At 37.1% G+C, this 9123-nt stretch overlaps 2 long non-coding RNA genes across 2 annotated transcripts in view; both read right to left on the bottom strand.

Moving 5' to 3' along the window:
- The window catches only part of LOC118598080, a 10755-nt gene extending 1789 nt beyond the window's left edge, over window positions 1–8966 (bottom strand). Inside the window, exon 1 of the long non-coding RNA XR_004947177.1 lies at window positions 8707–8966. This is a non-coding gene — a long non-coding RNA (uncharacterized LOC118598080). The remainder of the gene's footprint in view (window positions 1–8706) is intronic.
- LOC118598081 overlaps window positions 1–9060 on the bottom strand; it is a 17997-nt gene extending 8937 nt beyond the window's left edge. Inside the window, exon 1 of the long non-coding RNA XR_004947178.1 lies at window positions 9009–9060. This is a non-coding gene — a long non-coding RNA (uncharacterized LOC118598081). The remainder of the gene's footprint in view (window positions 1–9008) is intronic.
- Window positions 9061–9123: the final 63 nt, after the last annotated feature.

Raw genomic sequence — 9123 nt, 5'->3', positions numbered from 1 at the left:
TTAGTTTTATTTTGAAAGTACAACAGAAGTTATTTTTTGAAACGTGATTCTGGTTCTCCAGCTTTTTGCTGCAACATCGATGCGTCAACGGACTGGAAATAGAACTCCTGCATAAAGGTTGCATCACGAAGAGATAAACGTCGGATGAAGACATGAGAGAGGCAATGTAAACAAAACGAATGATTAATCAACGTTCTATTTTTGTCAATGGTACTGCATGGAGACAACCGGAAATCAGATTTTAGTCCAGGCCAAACTATAAAAAAAGAAAGTGACTTATACTGTGAAAGTACAGTAATTAATTTAAGGACAGAAAGAACAACATTCTGCTGTAATCTATCTATCTATATGTATGTGTGTATATATATATATATATATATATATATATATATATATATATATATATATATATATATTTCCAGGCATCGCTGCTCTTTACTTTGGACAGTAATACAGTGAAGAGCTAGACGAGAGAGGAGGGGAGGAAAGCAGAGAGGTGATACAGGTGAGAGGGAAAATCAACCAGCTCTCACACAGAGACAATCAATAAGCTCTCTTCTCACTCTATTTCCTATGGGCTGGCTTCAGTAATAGCATTGTGCTGAAGCCCGCGTGCAGCCTGGGAATAGTTCCAGGGTGATGTGATAGTAAAATAGGAAGACAGCATTGCTAAGGGCATTAAATGTAACTTTTGCCGTAAAAAGGACTGAAAAAAAGCAGCAGAGGAACATTGTGGATACACAGGAGGAACGTCAGAGGAGTAAAAGTGCAGAATAGAATATATTTTTTGAGGAGGGGGGCTTCATTTACATTGGTGCCCGGCAGGTTGTGAACCCTGATGAATTTTCTACATTTTTCTGCAAATGTGAGCAAACTGTTTTCTGGTAATTCATTCAGAAGTGTTCCATTTAAGCAGAGTTCATAAACCTTTAGGCACTTTGAGGTCATAGTGTTAGAAATAAAACTGAGTTTTGACATATTTTTTGGTACAAATATATAGTGAGGTCATCTGTGTGGGTTAGAGAAAAGAAGTGGGGGCTAAAGGAGAAGTTCCCATGAGAAATATTAAAAAAATAAAATGCGTATCATCCTTGTAAATCAGACTTAAAGTAGGATTTGTGTGTCTGTAAAATGTTCATTAGGAAATGTGCTTATTTGTGTACGTTACATGTTGCCTGATAGCTTTTACCCTTACACAAAGGCAACAACCATGATTGTGCCTTCTGGTAAAATTTCATAATTTTTCATTATGAACTCTTTCATATATTCTCAGTGAAATCAGCTTCGCCCACAGAAAAGAGAACCACAGTTTAGTAGTTGTTAGCAGTGTTACCTCATTTAGATGCAATTTTAATCCTGTAACACCAGAGATGTCACCACCAAAATAACAAACTCTGTAACTCCTCGACTGTTTATACGATCAACATAAATCAGCTGATTCTGACACTGAGAAAACCAGCTTTTCATTTTGGCTTTACTAACTTTTCTTAATCAACGTTAACTACATAGCTCTCTTTGTAGGAGACTCCAACATCCGCCTCTACGCTGATGACACAGTCCTCTATTCCGTCGCCCCCTTTCCCAGACATGCTGAGAAAAAAGTTGCAAATGTTTCCAAAACCACATTCATGTGGTTTGGCAAGAAGGAACCTGTTCCTTCAAATCCTCCCAACCAACTCATTCTCACTCCCAACTCGTCATATATAGACTATGGTTCGAGCTTCTTCAGAGTTGTGTTTGCTCTTCTAAACCAGTTGCACAAATCAATGAAGGTCAGATGAGAAAAAAGGATAACAAAAAAGTGTAGAAGTGTGTACAATAGACTCCGCCATATGTAATTAATCATATGTTGAACACTATTGTGTAAAAGTCAACATATTTTTCAGAATTTACACAGATTTTTGAAAACAGATTTAGCATGGGTCAGGTATGCGTAAATACCCAAAAAATTGGAAGTATTTCAGTTCTGCAGGATTCTTTTACCAGTGAAACGGCAACAAAGTTTCTGCAGAGCAGCACTAGATCATTGTAAAATTACTCTGAGTTGTGGGTGGGATCATTGGTATGGAGCAATCTCCATCAAATACATTTTTTTCAATCTCCATTTTTCCATTTGCTGATGAAAAACAACAATTTGAATAAAGAAATATTCAGAGATGCAATTTGAAGCTTAATTATATGCTATACATCATGAGATAAATGCTACAAGAACATGTTACAAACACTAAAAACACTATCTTTATTGGAGTAAGTCTTTAATATGTAATAAAAAAAGCAAATTAATGTTTCTGCTAAAAACATATGTATTGTTCATACTTTATTGAACTTCATCTTTTTTAAACATGCTCATTTTTTCTGCCTCTTTTAATATCCTTTTGAAAAAATACCTGAATAAATCTTTTTGAAAACAATTAATTTCATAAAATTCTGCATATTTGTAGGCATCCACTGACTACTTATAAATTATGTTTGAATTCATGAAAACAAACACAATAGTGTTAGAGTTTAGAACCTGTGTGAGGTACTGAGATCAGGAGATGCGCTTAAAAAAAAAAAAGATTAAAACAGGCGTAGAAGTAACTCTGAAAGTACCTGACAGCTTTTGAAAATGTTCAAACTTCATTTTCTCCTTTTATTACTCGTTAGCGGAACAACCTTTTTTCGACAGGGGAGTGATTAAAATCTCATCTCCTCCTATAATTTCCACGCATGGCTCTCCCGGCTGTCCCTCTGAATCTCCAGCAGGGAGCAGAAAATAAAACGCCGCTTTGACACACGGGTGGGATGACAGAGGTGGAATTTCCACTCGGTTGCAGGTAAATCCGCAAGTTCATTAAAAAAAAAAAAAAAAAAAGACAGAACTAGCAAGTCAGCAGGAGCACGGCGGCAGGAGGGGATTGGGAGAGATAGGGTGGTGGTGAAAAGAAAAACAAAAAAAAGCCGAGCAGGGAGGAGTGTGGCACCGGCCTCGGTCCGTATGGCCTGACAGTTGGTTGGCGGCGCCGTCAGGTCTCAGGAATCCTGAGATTCGCTGGATGAAGGTTGAGCAGTGGGTAAGAGTGTGTGAGGCCGGGCAGCAGATGTCCACTTTCCACTCCTGCGGCCGCTCTCACAAACATGTTCGGGTGTCGAGGGAAAGATGGAGGCCAAATGGCAGACGCGACAACCGAAGGATGACTGAGGAAACCCTGACAAATGACGCATGTAGAAGGCCCTGATACTGAAGCAACATGTCTGGTCACCCTTTCAGTAATGCAAAATGTTTAACACATTTTCCGCACTATAAGGCGCTTTAAAACCTCATTTTTTTTCTAAAAAGAATCCAGAATCCACAATAACATGGCTAACATGTAGCAGTGTCCGGCTGTGTTTGTTTTTTTTTTTTTTGTTTTTTTTATCTTACTTACAATGTAGGGACTTTGCTTATTCACAGTAACATTTTTTTAGCACTATTAACTTGTGTTTTTTATGTTTTCTGATATGTACATGGTGTTCTGTCAAACTGTAAGTTGTTTTTATTTTTATTTTTTTTTACAAGTTCCATAGAAGGTTTGGTCTTATTGTGACTATGCGAACTGGCTGGTGTTACTAACAGGGTAGGGACTTAACTTATTCACATTAATATTTGTTTTAACCTTATTAACTTGTAAATTTGGACTTTTTCTGATATATATATGGTGTCCTGTAAAAATGTAAATCGTTTTTATGATTTTTTTTTTTTTTTACAAGTTCCAAACAAGGTTGGGTCATATTGTGACTCCGCTAACGTGGCTAACATGTACCAGTGTCTGGCTGTTTTTTTCTTTTTTCTTTTTTACGTGTCACTAACAAGGTTGGGAGTTATATTCACACAATAACATTTATTTTAGCATTATCAGCTTTTGTTTTTACGTTTATTAATGTGTAGCTGTATGTTTTGTTTTTTTTTTACTTTTATTTATTTTAGAAAGTGATTATTCACATGTAATTTTCTAAATACGTGCGCCCAGTGTTGAAGTTCCTTGCTGGTCGTACCGACCAGGGGAAGAGTTAGAATGATGGTTGGGGTTGGGTTAAATAAACCAAGAGGTCCCTGAGCGCAGCTGTGTCTGCAGCTCACCCTTCCACCGGTGATGAGTCAACTGTGGAGAACACATTTCACATAGCTAGGTTGACACAGCTAAATTTAACTTTAATTTTAAATATGTACAACCAACAACGACATTTAGCTTGGACACACTCAAAATGCAAGGTACATCTTGGACACATATTACGTGAGACCGGGATGAATTTCCATCAGTTTTTGTGCTGGTCGATCGTAAATACGTAAATAACATCAGCCTTTTTTTTGTGTTGCAAGCAAGGTTTAGAGTTAGCTTAATCACAGTAGCATTTGTTTGAGCTGTATCAGTCTAATCTTTTTACATTTTGCAATTAAGATTGGGAGTTACAGGTATTCCAAATACACTTACATGGCTAATGTGTAGCAGTATTGGACTGTTTTTTACAAGTTACTGAATTTGGGAGTTAGCGTAGTCACAGTAATATGTATTTTAGATATATTTGTCTGTTTTTTCATGTGTTGACAACAAGGTCAGGAGTTACAAGTATTGCAAATATGCTAATGTGGCTAATGTGTATTCGTGTTTTAGCGGAAGCTGTTTTTTTATGTGTTGCAAACAAGTTTGGGAGATACAGGTATTGTGGTATGCTAACCAGGCTAACACTAGCAAACAAGTTCTAGGCTATGTTCAAATTTCTACCCTAATCCCTGACTATAAAAACTATATAGTTCGGGACTGTCTAATGCCCTGGACTGTAAAAGCAATTCGGACACCATGCTCACTACTTTTCTTTCTTTTTTTTAATCGCCGGATATGACGTCACTGATTTCACAAAGTGAAAATCAAATAAATTCGAACATTTCACATCTATTTGCTACTCCATTGTGTTCTCGTGGTGAAAATGTGTATAGTTTGTTAAAATTAACATTTTAACATGTTTTGTCTCGCTGTGCATTGTCATCTCTTTTGCTAATGTAGTGAGCATCACTGCACACTAGTTTTCGCAAAGACTCCTGGGAAATTTTTAGTGCACTCGGTTTTGGAATTGTAGATTCGGACAGCACTACACTAACAGACGCACAATATAGTAGGGGTGTGTATTGGCAAGAGTCTCACGATACGATCCCAATATATCCCAAGACTTTACCTGAACAACTTTTCATTTTTTAAGAGTATGACTTGAATTGAATCTACCAGAATTTTAATGTCTTTCATTGTAATAAAATGGTCATATTAATTGTATTTAATGATCCCACCATTAAGCACAGCGATTGTATCTAATATACAAGTTGCTTTTAGCCAGAAATTCATGCTGGTTTTCTTTTGGTAAATTACCAAATATTTGTTTTTTAAGGGAACAGTCAATATTGTCTGATTTCCACAACAAAATATTTTTCACTTAAAGAAAAAAAATAGAATAAATGGGCCTTAACTAATACGTTTCTAAAAGTGTGATTGCAAGATTGCTGAATCTAGCTTTTAAATGGTTTATTAACCCGAAGGAGTGCTTCAAAAGTGAGGGGAAAAAAAGACAATTCTTTCCAGAAACATTTCAGTGTGATGACTGGATGAATGAGGCTAAGATGTTTTATTTACATGACAGTCAGCGCTGCGTATTCCACTGCTAATCGCTACAACAATGCCCTTTTCCAGAGCATTGTACAGATCAATGTGGAACAGAGTTTCGGTCCAAGTCAAAACTAAGTAGTATATGTCTCATAACAACCAAAACCGCGAGGCTGACTGAACATTTAAGACAAGTTGTTGTTGTTTTGGTCGCGGTATAGAGCTGCTCAAAGTAGCTTAGTGTGCTCTGCTGCCAACTAGTGGTCGGAGGTGGAAAACAAACCCAAGACGGTGAAGGATGCACATAAATAATTAAATAAATATCATTATGTCAACATTTTAAATAGATTCAAGTATCGCCAAAGGAAGTATCACGATATATCGCCAAATCGATTTTTTCCTACACTCCTGGTGAGCAGTGAAGGAATTCGGACATAGCTCTAGAATTACTGTAAATGCAGTTTCCTTAAGTCTAAATAACTGATGGACTTATCTCTGACTGACTTGTCTTGTTTAATGGGCCTTATAGCTCAGTGTGTCTTATGCATAAATGATAGAAATTACATGCATATAAAAATACACCACTTATTCACTGTGCGTTTTATAATCCAGTGCACCCTATGGTGTGGAAAACAATTCATATGACGCTAATTTCAGACTTTAAAACTTAATCCAATTAAATTGCTGTTTAGAATGTTTATGGTCTGGATTTGATTATCTCAACTTCATTAGTTCTTTCTGTAGCCCCCCCCCCTGATTTTTCTCAAGCTCTAATTGTTTTTTTATTATTTCAGCACAAATTTCAACTCCCACACAAATGTTTATTAAAAAGGTATGGAAATACTGTTGCTCGGCAACAAACAGCTGACCCGCAGTAAGTGTTACATTCAGCACAAAGCGTGATTCCTTGAAGAGAAATACTGTATACAATTCTCCTAGACAGCTTTGGAGCAAAAACAAAAAAACAGACGAAAAAAAAAACAACAGTCTGCCGTTGTTTCCTGTTAAAAAATGCACATTCCCTAATTTCCTTAATGGTGACTAATACTGTTTTGACACAACACCCAGCTGGTGTGGAGGTGGTGCATCTGCTACCCTTCTCCACTTCAGCTTGACCTCTCTGAGGGAAGCCAGCACAGAAGCGTGGCGTGGCAGGAGGCCGCCGTACCATGCAGTGCAGGTGCAGGAGGCAGCCAATATACTGCAGCAAGGATCCTGACACCCTGATCTATTGTGCACTAGCAATGTCTAATTCACCAGAATTTATATGATATACAAAGAAAAGAAAATCTTCTACTTTAACCATTTTTTATTTGTACAGATTTGTATTAAAACACTAGATGGTATTGGACATGTGCTGCATGGACTTAGAGACCCATCTCAGCAGTCTTGTGGCTTTTGTGGCTGATAAGGGTAACGCTGGTTGTAGATGAAATTGAAAGGAAGTAGAGGCTGCGAGATGTGCAGAAGCAGATCCTCTGGTGACATGAGGTTAATGGACAGAAGGATAAAGCATAAAGAGAAAGGCACTGTCTTAAAATAACATACGGGAGTTGTGAGACAGAAGGACACTTTTTTTAAGGAGTAAAGTATGATGTTCCTTCATCTCCAGAATTTGAATCAATGGACAGCAGATGATCCATCGTGTTCACTTCAGCACATTCTATCAGAATGGAAAGTAAGCTAGTCACAGGGGAGGTTTACATGGAGGAAGCAGAATCAAGTGCTGTGGCAACTGAAGGCCAAAATGTTGAAATAAATGAATCAAAGTAAATAATAAAAAAAGGGCAAGAAACAACATTTGTTCATAAAGTAGAGAAGTATAGCTCACTGTGTAGAAAGCTCAGGGTGATGAAGATAGAGACTTCTAACTTTGGAGGACAGCTAACAGTTATTTCAGAATATTGCCTGTGCAAACTCAAAGACAGATGTTGTGGTCTGAGTCAAAGCACGGTGGATATTTCATAGCGCACACGTTTCCTGGAATAACTCTTTAGAAATACCCAATAAAAGAAAAAACATAAAAGCAACAAATCCAAAAGCAGGATAGAGAATTGTCTGCTGGAGAAAAGTTGTTGGGGGTTCGTAGCAAAATGGGTACAAAAGCTCCCTTTAGTAGGAGGAGCCCAAGTCAAATACTTAACCCTTCAACAACAGAGCCTTACCTCTAGTGCTGATATTCTTTCAACTATCACAACTCCTAAAGCGACATTTACACCATACATGCATGCAACCGACCACCTCCAATAAAAACTCAAATGAAGGTTCCAGGTTTTCACATTCATACGCAACTAGGAACTTTTTTTGAGACCGTTTACAGGCTCTACATAAAAAACCAGTGGCGGTCCTGGCACAGATGTCGCCCTGGGCGAGCCACAACAGTAGCGCCCCTCGGTGCCCGCCCGACCCCTTACCACCCAGAAACGTACAAATGAATATTTAACAGATACCAACTATAAAAAGTATTACGAGAAGCTTGTTAATCCTTATAGGACTGTTCTAAAAACAAAACTAAAAGTAATAATTCTTATAAGGATAAAATCACACCATTACACATTAACTGAGGTTTAAAAATAAAAATCAACCTAGAAAACACACTATAAACTTGGTCTATTTCTCTCTGTAAGAACTAAAAATGTGCCAAAATAATTTGGAAGAGTATCTAATATGAAGGAAATAGAACATTTTTACTGAATATTTAGACAAATATATCAAAGTAGAGGGGACTGAAGCTGTATATTTAAAGGCAATATCTGAGAACAAGCTAAGGAGCCACAACAAAGTACTTCTAAGAATACTGAGAATGAAAGACAAAGTACTAAATAATATCTAAATAACGTAATGGCAAGACATCCTTTCCTGTTTTGCTATTTTAGTGAAAGCATGAGTAAAGGAATTAATTTAAATTGATTGGATATGACCAAATATTACATTATATTTAATTAGCCTATTGCACGAATAAAGTTTGAAAGAACTAAACATTAAAAGTATTGGCTAGCAATAGCCTTAGCCTAACTTTTTATATATTATTGTGCATATTTAAAAAAAAAAGTTTGTGAGGAGTAAATAATAAGTTTAGCAATGTTCTATATCATACCTTTGTCCTTTTCACGTTTCTTTTTTTCGTCTTTCCTCTTTGGGTTTTGTCCTTTTCATTTTATTGCACTTACAAAAATAAACAGTTAGCATCCTCTGACACCAGCTACCGCTTAGCATCATCAGCTCAGCTTCGGACTATACCAATTCTTGTTATAGTTTATTTGAGAGATTGGAATTGAGTTTTAAAAATACAGTGATGGTGAATGCAAGCCATAATTGTGTGTGATGAATTAATGTGGTTTAATTTAAAAGTAGTTTGAGCTTGAGGTGAATGTTAGACGGAAAAATTCTCCCAATTACCTGTGTGGGATTCACCTGGCCACCGATGAATTGCGCCCCCCTCTCGCATTTTTTGACTTGGTATGTTCCACAGTGAGCTTCGGCCAGCAGAGGGTGCTGTTTGACAGTTAAATTC

This window comes from Oryzias melastigma, linkage group LG23, assembly GCF_002922805.2.
Source record: "Oryzias melastigma strain HK-1 linkage group LG23, ASM292280v2, whole genome shotgun sequence".
Classification (NCBI taxonomy): domain Eukaryota; kingdom Metazoa; phylum Chordata; class Actinopteri; order Beloniformes; family Adrianichthyidae; genus Oryzias; species Oryzias melastigma.
Note: the sequence above shows the minus strand (reverse complement) of the source record. Positions and strands in the feature narration are given on the sequence as shown.